This window comes from Microcaecilia unicolor, chromosome 13 (assembly GCF_901765095.1).
Source record: "Microcaecilia unicolor chromosome 13, aMicUni1.1, whole genome shotgun sequence".
In the NCBI taxonomy this organism is placed as follows: Eukaryota; Metazoa; Chordata; class Amphibia; order Gymnophiona; family Siphonopidae; genus Microcaecilia; species Microcaecilia unicolor.
Window position 1 is genome coordinate 50,668,112 of NC_044043.1, and position 16,320 is coordinate 50,684,431.

A 16,320-nucleotide genomic window follows, 5' to 3' on the forward strand; every position below is an offset into this window, starting at 1 on the left:
GACTTTCAAACGTCAAAAAAGGCATGGGGATAACCTGTACAGAGCAGCAGGGTACAATGCTGAAAATAAAGGAAGGAGGTAACCTGAATAGAGCAGCAGATACAACCCTAGCCACCTTCCTGGGCAGACTAAATTGATTGTGCTGGCCTTGTTTGCCATCATTGACTGGTACTAATGGCATCCCTTGACCCAGGCGAGCCTCTCCTCTATGAGAGAGGGTGGTGTTGGGTTTTTTGTTTTGTTTTGCTTTGCTTTGCTTTCTATTTATGGAATCAGCTCCCACAAGATATTCGGTAGGAGCAATCTTATTCTTTGTTTAAAGTTAGGTTGAAATCTTATTTATTTTGCAAAGTTTATTTCAGGCTGAGTGAGATTGTCTCCTGACCAGGTGACCTGCTAGGAAGAATATTGAGCTTTTTTGTATTTGATTAATTGAGATGAGTGTGTTCTCTGTTACTTTTCTATTTTAATTGGCGTTCTTTTCTTATTTTCTTTTGTGTTTTGTGAATATATGATTTGTCTGACAAATAGGATGGTATATCAAATGTTTTTAAACTATTAAACCAGGGGCGAAGCCAGACTTCGGCGGGAGGGGGGTCCAGAGCCCGAGGTGAGGGGGCACATTTTAGCCCCCACCCCGGCGCCGCCACCCTCACCCCCACCATTGCCGAACCCCCCGCCACCAACTTTGACCCCCCCCCACAACCCGCTGCCGCCTACCTTTGCTGGTGGGGGACCCCAACCCCCGCCAGCCGAGCCCAGGTCCTCTTCTTCCTAATCCCGTGCAAAGCTTCGTTCTAGTCTGACGTCCTGCACGTACAATGTGTAGGATGTCAGACTAGAACGAAGCCTTGCGCGGGATTGGGAAGAAGAGGACCTGGGCTCGGCTGGCGGGGGTTGGGGTCCCCTGCCAGCAAAGGTAGGCGGCGGCGGGAGGGGGGGTCGTTGGCAGGGGGTCCAGGGGCAAATCTACGGGGGCCCAGGCCCCCGTGGCCCCATACTGGCTACGCCCCTGATTCCTTATCCACAATGTGTTGCTGAAATGAGTCTTTGACTGTATCTGAAACTGAAGCTGTGTATCTTGATATATTTTCTCATTTGTAGCCAGAAAGCTGATAAAAGAAGTGGGAAATCACTTTTGAACATGGTGCTTTTTACACAGTTTTGGAATTAGAGCTACGTTTCAATTAAAATTTTTAATTGTGATTAGTTTCACAATATCAGGAGCATTCTTTTCTGCCCCCCCCCCCCCCCCACCCCATCTTGCCTGTCAGCATCTAATTTACTCCCCTGTGCCTACATATCCAACCCATCAGCATTTTATTTCCACCCCCATGTCATCCAGTCAGTATATCAAATTCTCCCCCATCCAGCCTGCCAGCATCTCATTCTCCCCTGTGTCCATCTCATCCTCTTCCGTCCCCCACCATGTCCAGCCTGTCAGTAACTCTTTACTCCCTGTGTCTAGCCATTCAACCTGCCAGCAATTTATTTCTATCCACAAGTCCAGCCAGTCAGTATCTCACATTCTCCGAGGACAAGCAGGCCGCTTGTTCTCACATGTGGGTTGACGTCCGTGTCGGCCTGGGAATCGGCAATTTTGCAAGCAAAATATTTTTACAAATCTTGCCAGAATCTTCTGGCACGTGTGCGCAGCTGTCTTTCCGCCCGTCGCGTGAGCATTCTCGCTCAGTTATTTTTTCTCCGCAGTGAGGTGCGGTCAAGTTTTTCCCTGCTCCTTACAGGCCCGGGAAAGAGTTTTCTGATGTCTTTTTTCTTCTTTTTTGTTAGTAGAATTTACAGTAAAAAAAAAAAAAAAACTCCCGTAGTTTTCTTTACTTTTTTGCCCCCTTTTAAGTTTCCTTTGTTTTTCGATGCCGCACGGTTGGGTTGCTCCCTTCTTTTCTTGCCCATTTTTATTTTAATAGGCTCAATCGCGTCTTTTGATTTTGCCGAAGCCGTTTTTTCTTCCATGTCATCGAAGATACCCAGTGACTTCAAACGTTGTACTCTGTGCAACCGGACTATCTCGAGTACTGATACCCACGCTTGGTGTATCCAGTGCCTTAGGCCTGACCACAGCCCCAGCCGCTTGTAGTCTGTGTCTTCACATGAAGAAACGGACCCAAGCGTCTCGAGAGGCCCAACGAGAGAAGCTTTTTGGGACTCAGTCTGGTCCTTCGACATCGGTACCAGGACGCATCGACGTCGGGAGCTAAGGTAATGGCTGCGGAACGACCAACTCGTGCTGGGAGCAGTGAGGCATCGAGTGGGTCTCCACCTGTCTCGAGGCCTCCTTTTAATGCAGGCCTTCGTCGGACCCGGCCCCGAGGAGACGTGAAGATTCCACGTCTTTCTCATCGGTACCGAGGAGTCTCGATGATGGGTGTCGTGCGAAGGCGAAGAAGCACCGTCATCGTTCTCCTTCAACACACGGTGCCGGGAGCTCCGGGGCGTCAAGGGATTCAGCACCCGAGAAGTGTTGGCGCTGAGAGGATCGCTCTCCCTCTATTCAGGAGGTGCCGATGCGTCCGTCTAGCAGACTGTACCTGCTCCCTAGTCTCGACAGATTCTGCCACTGGCTCCTGTACCAACCCCGCAGCGTTGTCCGACAGCGGCTCTCGACAAGGTACTTCCTTGTGCAAAAAAAACCGGGGTGGGGGGGGGGATGTTTCCCATCCTAGACTTAAGGGCCCTGAACAAATTTCTAGTCCGAGAAAAGTTCGGGATGGTTTCCCTGGGCACTCTTCTTCCCATAATTCAGGAAAACGATTGGCTATGCTCTCTGGACTTAAAGGATGCTTACATTCACATCTCGATACTCCCAGCTCACAGGAAGTATCTTCGATTTCGGCTAGGAACATAGCACTTTCAGTACCGTGTACTGCCTTTTGGCCTGGCGTCTGCGCCCAGAGTGTTTACCAAATGCCTAGCTGTAGTCGCAGCGTCGCTACACAGACCGGGAGTGCATGTGTTTCCTTATCTTGATGATTGGCTGGTGAAGAGCACCTCGAAGGAGGGGTGCTTTGGAGTAGAGAGCTGCACGGGGACGGGGTTTGCGGGAATCCCGCGGAACCCGCGGGATTCCCGCGGGGACGGAGGCAGTTCCTGCGGGGTTCCCGCGGGGATGGAAGCAGTTCTGTGGGGTTCCCGCGGGGACGGAGGCAGTTCCTGCGGGGTTCCCGCGGGGATGGAAGCAGTTCTGTGGGGTTCCCGTGGGGACGGAGGCAGTTCCTGCGGGGTTCCCACGGGGATGGAAGCAGTTCTGCAGGCTTCCCGTGGAAGTGTAAGCTGCACCTGCACCAGCCTCTCATCTACCGAATACCAATTTCTTTGAGTGCTGTCTCTTCCTCCTCCTCTTCTTCCTTGCTTTAACAGCATAAATGTGGAAAGTCTTCCATTAAGGAGGTGGTAGAGTCACAAATGATGACGGAATTCAAAAAGGTGTGGGATGAACACAGAGGATCTCTAATTAGAAAACGGAAGTTATATAAAAGCTAACCTTAAATGGCTGCATGTATGTGGATGTGTCAAGTCACGCTAGATGGCGACTCTGGCTGTGATGAACTAGGGCTGATACCTGGCAGACTTGTATGGTCTGTGTCTCATACATGGCAATCTGGTGTAGGATGGGCTGGAAAGGGCTTAGACAGCAACTTCAGTGGCTGGAACATGAGGACAGTGCTGGACAGACTTTTACGGTCTGTGTCCCACAAATGAGAACATGAATAGGCTGGAGTGGCAGGGCCGTGCCGATGAGGTAAGCGGGGTAAGCACCGCAGGCGGACACTGAGGGAACCAAGAGCGCGAAGGGAAGAGAGACGTCGGCAGCGCTCCGTTTTCACAGATGCTGCTGCGACTGCAGTAAAGATTTAAAGGCCCCCAGGGCACGCAGCGATCATCTTCACGGGGGGGAGAGGGGCGCGCGTGCCAACTGTTCTTCTGCTGGGGAGCGCCAACTGTTCTTCTGCGGGGGGGGGGGGCGCCAACAGTTCGTCTGCGGGGGGGGGGGGGGGCGGCATAGACCCTTGGCACGGGCCTGTGGAGTGGGCTTCGATGGCAACTCCAGCAGTTGGAACATAAGGATGGGACCAGATAGACTTCTGTGGTCTTTGTTCCAGAAACACGAAAGACCATAATCAAGTATATAATATCACACTCGTTGATTTAATGATGAATGGATCATGAGTGTGACTATTGGGCAGAGTGGATGGACTGTTCAGGTCTATTGCTGTCACTTACTATGTTATTATTAATCCTCTTTGCTCTCAGACTGGTGCACAGACCTCAGCTCTGAACACAGGCACAAGAAATCAGATGTCACCTGACCTACTGGCGCGTGCATGTGGTGACCTCTCAGCACACACTGCCAGTGAATCAGAGACAAATCTTACATGTGCGCACCAGAGTGTTCCAAGTTCCAACTTCCGTTCCTTCCTTGCCTACAGTGCTGTGGCTCAAACTCCAGAGAGAGACTGAGGGAGCTGACCTGGAATTTTCTTTTATGTACCATTAACTTCTTACGGGGATGGGTGGGCATGGGTTAAATTTTTACGGGGATGGGTGGGGATGGGTTAAATTCTTGCGGGGATGGGTGGGGACGGGTGGGGATGGTTTAAATTTTTGCGGGGATGGGTGGGGATGGGTAAGATTCCAGTGGGGGACGGGTGGGGACGGGTAAAATTCCAACAGGGGACGGGCGGGGGATGGGTAAGATTTCTGTCCCCGTGCACTCTCTACTTGGAGTTCATGCGAATGACTATTCGGGTGCTAGAGCTACTGGGGTTTGTCATCAATTATCCCAAGTCCTATCTCACCCCAGTCCAAAAATTGGAATTCATTGGATCCCTGTTGAAACACTCAGACAGCTTGAGCTTATCTCCCAGAGGCAGGGGCGGACAACTTCTGTACCTGGTGTCCATAGGTTCGAGTGTCCCAGCAGGGCACGGCTTGGCAGATGTTGAGACTTCTCGGGCACATGGCCTCTACAGTTCATGTAACTCCCATGGCACGCCTACATATGAGATCAGCTCAATGGACCCTAGCTTCCCAGTGGTTTCAAGCTGCGGGGGATCTAGAAGATGTAGTCCAACTGTCCACCAGTTTTCGGAATTCTCTTCAGTGGTGGACAATCGATCCAGTTTGATCATGGGCCACCATTCCAAGTTCCTCAGCCAAGAAGAGCTGACAGATGCATTTCTCCTGGGGTGTGGAGCTCATGTAGATGGGCTTCCACACTCAGAGAGCCTGATCCTTTCAGGAAAAAGGTTCTGCAGATCAACTCCTGGAATTGAGCGATCTGGAACGCTCTAAAGGCTTTCAGAGATCAGCTGTCCAACCAAGTCATCTTAATTCAGACAGACAATCAGGTTGCCATGTACTATACCAACAAGCAGGGGTGCACCGGATCTCGCCCTCTGTGTCAGGAAGCCGTCCCGATGTGGCTTTGGGCACGCCGTCACGGTATGTTTCTCCAAGCCACTTATCTGGCAGGTGTAAACAGTCTGGCCGACAGACTGAGCAGGATAAGGCAACTTCACGAGTGGTCACTGAACATGAGCATAGTCCGCAAGATCTTCCGAGCGTGGGGCACTCCCCTCGGTGGATCTTTTTGCCACTCAGATCAATCACCAAGGTCCCTCAGTTCTATTCCAAGTTTCAGGCCCATGACAGACTAGCGTCAGATGCCTTTCTCGTACATTGGTGGACAGGCCTCCTGTATGCGTATCCTCCCATACCTCTAGTAGGGAAAACTTTGCTGAAACTTAAGCAAGACTGCGGAACCATGATCCTGATTGCACCCTTCTGGCCACGTCAGATCTGGTTTCCCTCTTCTTCTGGAGTTGTCCTCCGAGGAACCGTGGAGATTGGACTATTTTCCAACCTCATCACTCAGAACAAGGGGTCACTACTACATCCCAACCTCCAGTCTCTGGCTCTCACGGCCTGGATGTTGAGAGCTTAGAATTTGCCTCCTTGGGTCTTTCAGAGGGTGTCTCCCGAGTCTTGCATGCTTCTAGGAAAGATTCCACAAAGAGATGTTACTCTTTTAAATGGAGGAGGTTGCCGTCTGGTGTGACAGCAAGACCCTAGATCCTCTTTCTTGTCCTATACAGTCCCTGCTTGAATACCTTCTACACTTGCAGAGTCTGGTCTCAAGACCAACTCTGTAAGGGTTCACCTTAGTGCAGTTAGTGCTTATCACCTCCGTGTAGAGGGTAAGCCTATTTCTGGACAGCTTTTAGTTGTTCGATTCATGAGAGATTTGCTTTTGTGAAAGCCCCATGTCAACCTCCACCACTGTCATGGGATCTCAGTGTTGTTCTCACCAGCTGATGAAAGCTCCTTTTGAGCCACTGAATTCCTGCCATCTGAAATACTTGACCTGGAAGGTCATTTTCTTGGTGGCAATTACTTCAGCTCGTAGAGTCAGTGAGCTGCAGGCCTTAGTAGTGCATGCACCTAATATTAAGTTTCAACACAACAGAGTAGTCCTCCACACGCACCCTAAGTTCCTGCCATAGGTGGTGTTGGAGTTCCATCTGAACCAGTCAATTGTCTTGCCAGCATTCTTCCCTGCCCTCATACCCGCCCTGGCGGAAAGCAGTTTGCACACCTTGGACTGCAAGAGAGCATTGGCCTTTTACGTGGAACGGACAAGCCCTTTAGACAGTCTGCCCAGTTGTTTGTTTCTTTCAATCCCAACAGGAGGGGAATGCATTGGAAAATGCACAATCTCCAATTGGCTAGCAGATTGCATTTCTTCACTTACGCTCAAGCTGGGCTGACTCTGGAGGGCCATGTCATGGCTCATAATGTTAGAGCCATGGCTGAGTCAGTGGCTCACTTAAAGTCAGCCTCCATGGAGGAGATTTGCAAGGCTGCAACGTGGTCATCAGTCCACACATTCACATCTCACTACTGCCTCCAGCAGGATACCCGACGCAATAGTCGGTTTGGGCAGTTGGTGCTGCAGAATCTGTTCGGGGTTTAGAATCCAACTCCACCCCCCTAGCCCCAGTTTTGTTCTGTTCCAGGCTGCACTCTCAGTTAGTTGTTTATAGTTTCATGTCAATCTGTTTTATGTCCTTGCCGTTGCGAAGCCCAATTGACCAATGTTCATTGTTTTGAGTGAGCCTGGGTGCTAGGGATACCCCACATGTGAGAACAAAAGCAGCCTGCTTGTTCTCGGAGAAAGTGAAAATACATACCTCTAGCAGGTATTTCTCTTGAGGGCAGCAGGCTGATTATTCTCACATACCCGCCCACTCCCCTTTGGAGTTGTTGTGTGTTGTTTTATTTGTTTTTTGATTAAACTGAGCAGGAACGCTACGCAACGGGCGGAAAGACGGCTGCGCATGTGCGCCAGAAGACTCTGGCCAGATTTTTAAAAAATATTTTGCTTGAAAATTGCCGATTCCCAGGGCCGATGTGGACATCGACCCACGTGTGAGAACAATCAGCTGCTGTCCTGGAGGAATACCTGCTACAGATATGTATCTTCGCTTTCCCCCCCATCCAACCAGCCAGCATCTCATTTTCCCCTTTGTCTATCTAATTCTTTTCTGCCCCCTCATGTCCAGCCCATCAGTGTCTCACCTCCTCCCCCCCCCCCCCCCCCTCTAACTTGCCATCATGTTTTTAGGTGAATGAAAAAGAAAAAAAGGCCACTCAGACTCCCATGTCCAAGCCTGTCAGCCTCTTAATCCCCCCCCCCCCCCCCAATCCAATCAACTAGCATGTTTTGGGGTCATTTTAAGCTACTCACAGATTACTCCCTCCTCTTCACAGCCTGGCATCTCTCCCCCCCCCCCCCCCCCCAACCAGGTGTACCTGATATTGGGCCTTCTCTCAGTCTCTGGCAGTGGGAGCAATACACATTCCCTGCCTGCAGCATGCTTTAGAGCTTTCTTTATGACCCATCCCACCTCTGCGGAAACAGGAAGTTGCTTCAGAAGGGAGTGGGATGGGTCAGAGGGAAAGCTTCAGAGCAGGCTGCAGGCATCGAATGAGTATCGCTGCAGCTGCCAGAAAAAGAGAGTGCCTGATTTCAGGTACACCTGGGAGAGACAGGGAACTGCAGGCGAGGCAGAAGGAAGAGATGCCAGAATATGAATAGGAACATGTCTGACCTAATAGACCTACCACCCAGAAATGCTAAAAGATCATCTCGAACTTTCCTTAATCTCCACTTCCCTAATTGCAAAGGCATAAAATACAAGGCACTGCACGCATCAACCTTTTCTTACATAAGCACGCAATTTTGGAATATACTACCACGCAACTTGAAAACGATCCACGAACTAACCAACTTCCGCAAACTACTGAAAACTCATTTCTTTGAGAAAATTTATTGTAAGGATCAATACACATGAAGTCCACACTCACTGTTTTAGAAATACACCAATACATTCTCTTCTGAACTCCCATCTCCCGTAATTTTATCACATTTATACCTTAACTTACGGAAAATGTTATACTGAATGTTCTTTTGCTAATGTTCTATTACCCAATCAATTTCCCGTTGTCTCTTTCCACTGTCCCATTGTTCTTTTCCTGTCCTATTCCCTAACAATACTTTGTCTTCGCTTAACTTCTCACAATGTAATCCATAACTGATTTGTAACAAATTGTATTTCCATTATTTACAATGTATTGTAAGCCACACTGAGCCCGCAAATAGGTGGGAAAATGTGGGATACAAATGCAATAAAATAAATAAATAAAATAAATGGAGAGAAAGAGGGGGAGATGCGGGAAGATACAGTGCAATCAGTTTTATTAGCCACAATTAAGTTTTTTAATTGCAACTAATAAATAACATGTCAATCGCAGCATTAACCATGGTTTAACCTGCAACTTTAGAATTAACTTTTTTTTTGTTGTTTTTTTTTGTTACATTTGTACCCTGCGCTTTCCCACTCATGGCAGGCTCAATGCGGCTTACATGGGGCATGTAGGTGGTTATATATATTTTGTAAGAGGCCAATTTCCTACCTATGTACTCGCTTATGTCTAGGGGGCGTGGCCTCTGCCCAACATTAGCTGCATGGAAAATAACGGACAGACCAATGGAATATATTAGTTTATTTATACAGCGTTATATACAAAAATATAGAAAACTCTTATCAGCTTATAGCATCAGCAATTCCTGATTGCATGCACAATGATACCAAAAATATATATAGAGAATAACTATGATTATCCTATTGGCTAATCTGTAATGACAGATAAACACAATACCAAGATCCTAATGATTACCACACAAATCTTATACTAGGCTAACAGCAACTAGAGATCATAAATCCTGACGTCACACATCTGTTGGGTCCGAGCACAGACTAATTATCTAACCCAGCCTGAAGGAAGTAAACTATGATCTCACCGTCCCGGTTTCCAGATCAGATTCCTTCCAATGCCTCAGCCGAAGGTCTCAGCGAGGTCCCACAAGCTCAGGTGATGCACTGTCTTGATCAGCCACAGATGATACAGACTCAGTATAGATCCTGTAGACAGCTGTAATCTGGGGAAAAGCTTTGCCAGGTATTATCAGTAAGTCTCTCAGGTAAATTAGGTGCTTGCAGAAATGCAAGTGTTCTCCTCTTCTGTTCTTCTGTTCTTCTCTCTTCTTTGTTCTTCAGGAACTAGTCTCTTTCTGTTCCCGCTTCTCAGATCAATCAGTTTTCTGGGAGCCAATCAGAAATAATCCCACCATGTACTCCCAGCATCTGTATGAAGCTTCCTTTGTCCGTCTTATCTCGTAAGCCTCTCTCACTCTCTCTCCCTCAGGGACATGCATTCTCCCCCGATACAGAGTGACCTTGGAGGTGGTGCAGGCTTCAGTAAATCTATTACAAGCTGAAATTCTGACTTCTGCACAGTTGGTAGTCAGACATATAGGTGAAAGGTTGCAGCGTCCATTTTGGCTGTAAAGGTGCTCTCATATGCACACAGGGTGGGTGAGATCACAGCAAATACTCCTACAGATTCCCCCCCTTGGAGATGGAAATTACTGCAAAGGAGTAAAGGCCTTCTCCAACCTAACTACAAAAATAAGCCAGACAGTTCAGTCAGGATTCAGGTACAAACTTCATGGTCAAAACTACAAAAAGTTTCAAAGTAAATCTCAACTAATGCAACTAACACTCTTCAAACAGTTCAATTAAGCAAAATAATGTTCACAAGGAAATCACAAATGCTAATACAGCAAAATACTGAATAATAGAACCCGCATGTGCAGTTAGTTAAAAGTCTTAACACATGAAAATTAATCAAACAAATCATGAACCATAATCACATAGATCATGAAATCACATCATGCAAAGCAAAGCATATTAGTACAGAAAAGTGAAAACGGAATAAATTGTTGGCAAAACTCTGGTTAGAGGTAACTACATAAAGTCTTGCAATCTCATCGCCGTAGGTGACAAAGTGTTTACGCGATAGCGTAAATGACGAAGGTCTCTCCAAAACACTACAGCACACAGGAACATGATGAACCACGAGATGGTCAAAAGTGGGATGACAACGTGAGTGGACATGTGGAACTGGGTGACATCAGATGAACGACGTTTGTAATCTGCAACCTCGAGAGTCTCATGGTCAACAGATAATTCAACAGTGTGAGAGTCTTTGGACTGTAAAAATGGTATAAGGTCCATAGCAAAGTCAATAGGGTGGACCGTGATGAATAATGAGGTGTGAATGGACAACTTCTCACATCAAGAAGACATCAAACAGGAACAAAATGGTCCACGTAATGGTGATGATGAAGAAAGTCTTCAAACATAAGCATTGGACACAGTTCAAAAAGAAAGTCAATGAAATGTCCCAGAAACAAACAAACACACATCCAAAACTTCACTGTCAGGAACACTGGATCGGTTGAAATAAAATAAAATCAAACAATTCCCCCCAACACGAAGAATGATTCTTGGCCAAAGAAAACTCCAACAGTCATGACTAAACAATGGAAATCACGAGGAACAAGGGGAAGGGATGTTGAAAACCACCAATGGATTAGGAAGCAGGGCGTCAGGAACATCTTGAAGAACGACATCAGGAACGGAAACAGGATCAATCTGTTAGGCAACTGCACCGGATCTTCAAGGTTTTGTTTTTTTTTCTTTGTAGCTGAAAAACAAAAGAAGACGAAGCTATTCTGCTTCATGGTTAGTTTGTGTCATTTCAACAATGCATGTATCTGGAACCAAATGACTGGGGTGACATGGTCTCAACTGATTGATGTGGACCCATTTAAGGTTATCTTCACCTTGAGAATTTTTTCTGAGGCGAATTTGGTAAGTCACAGGTGAAGCTTTTTCCACTATAGGGAAAGGACCACGCCAACTAGGCAGAAACTTCCTTTCTTTAACCTTGTTTCTGGCAAAATTGAAGTAGAATACCTTGTCGCCAATTTGGTATTCTTTAGAGGTAGTCCCTTGATCATAATAGGCTTTTCTACCTCTAGCGCTACTTTCCAAATTTTTCTGAGCAAAGGCAAAGGCACTTTGCAAATGCTTACGCAAATGGGTGACATATTCATGAGTGGAGGTAGCACTGGACAAGTTCACATCATTAGTCCTGTACAACAAATGAATTGGTAATGTCATTTCCCTACCTGTCATCATCTCAAAAGGAGACACTCCGGTGGAACGGTGGGGTGTGGAACGAATCGCCATAAGGACCAATGGTAAGACAAGGTCCCAATTCTTACCTGAGGATGACACATACTTCTTCAGAATGGTCACGATGGTGCGATTAGCTCTTTCCACCTGTCCCGAAGATTGAGGTCGGTAAGCTATGTGCAACTTACTCTTCTCTGTGTGAGTAGTACAAGCATCAGCCTGTTCCACTTGCTCTTTCACCATAGCATCAAACTCTGAGAAAGGTTGGTTGGATGAAATTTCCACCTGTTCTTCAATGTCCTCCTGCAAGGTTGAGGTTTCCACAGAATTCACCCTTCGAGGCTTCTGAGGTACAGACATTTCCCTGGACAGAAACAAGAAGTCATCTTCCACCTGTACCTGGGCACACGTCGCATCATAGGGCCAACAAACTCGAGAGATATGAGGCCCCTGGGAGAGGTAAACCAACTGTCAGTCGTCTCCCCCCCCTGGCGGGTGTCCCAAGAAGAAGGCAGCCTGCCAAGGATAGGCAAACTTACCTCGACATCATGGAAAGACTGGCCAACCAGAAAGCCAAAAGAATCTCCAGCAGATAGCTCAACTTCAGCAGACTGTGGATTGGTGACCAACAGGTATAAGGTGGTACCGGTGACCTCCAAACATGGCAGAACACCAATTGCCAATCCAAGGTCTCGAAAGTGGGCATGTGGGTTAAAGAACACTACATCATCCAGCAGACGTTGTCCTTGAGCGAGGCGAAGCTTGAGGGAAAAATCCCGAACTCTTCCTGGAATGGTTACATCCTTGTCACAGACTACCTCACAGACCTGGGGAATGGTCTGTCCAGACTTCAAACAAACAGCCGTAGGTTCAAGTTCCACTGGGTTGTTCTGCATTCTACTCCACAGGACAAGATTCACCAGGTCCACATAAACTCCCAGTCGTGCAAGGCAATCTGACCCCAAACATAAGGGTTCCCTCAAGCCCCGGACAATAGAGAAGTGGTGGGTGAATGTCTTCTTTCCCACAGTCAAGGGAAGGCCACATATTCCGTCAAGCGGCTTGGAGCCTTGTCCCGGTACCTGTACCGAAGTAGAGGAACATCTGCTGGAGGGAAGTTGTACAGACTTACGAATTTGGCTGTACAAAGAGTCACTGATGTAGGAGAGATCACTAGTGAACAGTAAAGCTTGAAGCAATTGGGTGTTAGCCACTTGAACTGGTATGGTGAATTCATCACCTTTCTGGGTGATGACAGTCACCTTGCAAGGATGAGCAAAATCAGGACCAGAGATAGGAGGTGATTTTTCAAGTAATACGGGAGACACAGTATCTGTTAAGTCATCCGTCTTGGCTGAATCCTGTGAAACAATCTCTAGTTGGTCCGCTTGTTGCACCAGCTCTTCATGCTTCTGACCCCCTTTTGGTGCCTCTGTCAACGGAGGCTCCCGCATGGGCGGATCCGCGAACACCGGAGATCAGTCCGCAGGGGATGTCCTGCTCCACAGAGTTGGCATCACCGACTGTACGCCAGTATCTCCCTCGCACATATTTAAGGGGTCGAGTGACTTTAGACCAGATCGTTCCTCCTCGTCATAATCCAAAACAGGCCGAAATCTCTTCAAAAGGTCATTTCCAATCAGAAATTCTTCACCCTCACTGGTAGTGATGATGGCTGGGTGCCTGACGGTCATCTGTCCAAGCTGTAAAGATAGCCAAACCTGTCCCACAGTTCCAATACTTTGATTGCCATAGGCCACCAGTGACAAGTCGCACGGTGTGACACGCAGCACATCCTGACCCCCCCCTAGAGATGCCTCTAGTTTCTGAAACAGGCCCTGGGTGACCAAGTCACCTCTGAGGCTGTATCCAGGAGACCTTCACAGGAAAGTACTTGTTGAATTAACAACTCCACGGTATATCTGTAACCTTTAGATATAAGCTTACCTAGAAAATACCTGACTTCCTGGATGAGTCTTTTGAAAGAGGCCCTTCCGGGTTCGAGGGCGGAGACGCAGCATGGTTCACGGGGGACTCCTCACTGAAGGACGACAACGCATCCACGTGGACCGTGGGGACACTTGCGGTAACAGGTTTTGTGGCCACGTCTAGTCATGCTTGTTCTTCCTCCGAAGACGATGGCTGTTCCACCTCAACAGATTTAACACTAAGCCCTGGAGGGGTCAGCGGTCTAGAAGACTGGTCCTTCTGCTTCTGGAATTTGACCTTTTTATGAGATGGTGGTGTCTTAGGTACATTGCTAGACTCCGCGATTGAACATCTTGCCATCAATTGGTCCAGCTGAGCTTGCATAGCACGAATCTTCTCTGCATTCCACTTCTTCTGATTAAACCGCTTCTTTTTAGGTTGTTGCTGTCCCTCCTGTGCAATAGGGGGCGCTGCATCCCGCGGCAGGGCCTGAGAGCCCGGCGGCGTAGTTGGTCTCGGCGCTTTGTTTTCCAGAGAAAGCGTGGAAGTGACCACACAAACGGCGGGTGGTATCACCCTGTTGCGACTCTTGGATGCCGGTTTTGGAGTCTCTGCGATTGGCTTGGCGCGGCAGATTTCAAAAATTCCTTCAGCCTGCTTTAGAAGGCTGGAATAGGGTTCTGCGTTTTTTCCTGCCAAGGGAATCTTTATCGGATCAGGCAGACCCTGTATAAAAATTCCCTGAAATCACCAAATTCAAGATCTTTAGAATCAGGCGGGACCCCCCCCTGGTAAAATGCACGCTTCAAGCGATGGGCCCACTCCCGCGGACTCTCCTCCGGATTACAACTAATAGTATACGCTGCACGCTTAGCTTCAAGAGAGTTGGCAAAGAGACCGTAGCGCTTCGCTAAGGCTTGCTCCACTGACCGTAATCAGGGTTATCGGACATGATCAAATCTAGAACTTCATGGCACTCGGTACTAAAGGTCCATTTGAGGAGGGCTCTGATATCATTCTCAGAAGAGACGTGCATGGTCTGCAGGTTCATGCACTGCCTTAAGATGGGTTTCTATGGATACCGAGGCAGACTCTTTAAAAGGCGCTATTACGGTGCGTAGCATCTTTATAACATATGCTTGCCTCTCCATAGACATTCCTTTCTTGGGTTCCGGCTTGACATGCCGCTGATCACTACCAGGTGTAGAGAACCTCGGGGCAGGTGTATCGCTAAAACTGGGTGGATCTGCCGAAGGCTGAGGCCCTGAGCTAGGCACCTGACCAAGTGAGCTGATGATTTCAGCAGGCAGTCCCTGGACCCGTGCCCCCAATGGGTGTGTCACTGTCTCGGGTCTGCTGCTTCGTTCACCAGCCACTATGGGGCTGGATTGTACAGAGGGGCGGGAAAGAGCCGAAGCCATGCCCCCAATGGGTGTGTTTAACTCGGGCCCTCCCGGCTCACGTAACGGTTCATTTCGGGAGCTGGGCTTGGGTGACCCGCAGCAAAACTGTCGGGGAACTCTAAGGTATACGGTACTTCTTCCTGCGCCATTTGCGTAAGCTCTTGCTGCATTGTGGAAATCTTTACAGTGCACTCATCTAATGCTTTAGACAATGAATCTCTGTCCTTCACTGTACATTCTAATTGTAGTGAGACTGTCTCCTGCTTTTCTTTACCTCCGCTAACTCTAGCTTGGCTGCGTGCCAATCTTGAAACACAGACACAGATTGTTCTTGAGTGGCCACTAGCTCCCTGCGCAACTCACTCTGAACACCTTCTGAGACCTGTTTTAGCTCCCGATTTAATGTCTGCAACTTATCTGTTTCCCTAATCTGGTTGTGTAATGCATCAGTCAAACGAGAAAATTTCTCTTGCAACGAATCAAAAGACACGAGGTACTGGGCAATTTCTTGCTTTAATGTGTAATTAAGTGCTTCACAATCAGTTAGGTCACACTGCAAAGTTTTACACTTATCATCCAGTGTCTGGCACTCCCGTACAATCTCTTCAGAGGAGTCAGTGGGGCGGGGCTTACATTGGTCCCTGCTAAAGCAGATTTGGCAGTGTCTAAATCAACTCGTAATGCAGCTAACTCACTGTCTCGCTCCTGGACGGTTTCCCTAGTCTGGGACAAATCTAACTGCAACTCTGCTATGCGATCTGTTAGAGGTACAGATACCTGTCTTATCTCATTCATCAAAGAGTCCTTAACTGCCAAAAGAGACACGCCCAGTTCACAAAGCATCCATTGTGACAAATGCTGTTTCTCTTTATAATTGTATTTAAAACCGTAGCATATGCTTCTGAGCTATTCGGTGACCTGCTACCAATAAAGCACGTACAGACTCTACTGTAGGAGGAGCTGGTTTCGCCTTACTATGAGAGAGTGGCAGTAATATTTTAAGCACGCCCCTCTCCTGTTCACTCAGAAGAATTCAGGCAATGTGCCAACAGTGCCGGTCGCCATGTTAAAGACTAAACACCCTGTTTTCCTTCCAGAGAGTTAGAGAAACCGTTTCTTTCTCTTTTGGAGCTCAGAGTAATAAATCTGTCAACCAATTACAGCAATAAAACACAGCTGTATAAACAAAGTCTGCCGTCAGCTAGGGTAAATCTGCAGTTCGTGCAAAAAGAAACAGAGAGCTAACCAGCTTTCTGAAAAGCCCCAGAAAAGATTTAACTTCTGATATTCTTGCACCAACCATCCCGGCGAGAGCCCCAATTTGTAGGTGGTTTATATATATTTTGTAAGAGGCCAATTTT

At 47.8% G+C, this 16,320-nt stretch overlaps 1 protein-coding gene across 1 annotated transcript in view; it reads left to right on the plus strand.

Annotated features, from left to right (window-relative positions):
- The window catches only part of TRIM37 (tripartite motif containing 37), a 262,079-nt gene that overhangs the window by 101,892 nt on the left and 143,867 nt on the right, over positions 1 to 16,320 (plus strand). The window lies entirely within an intron of this gene.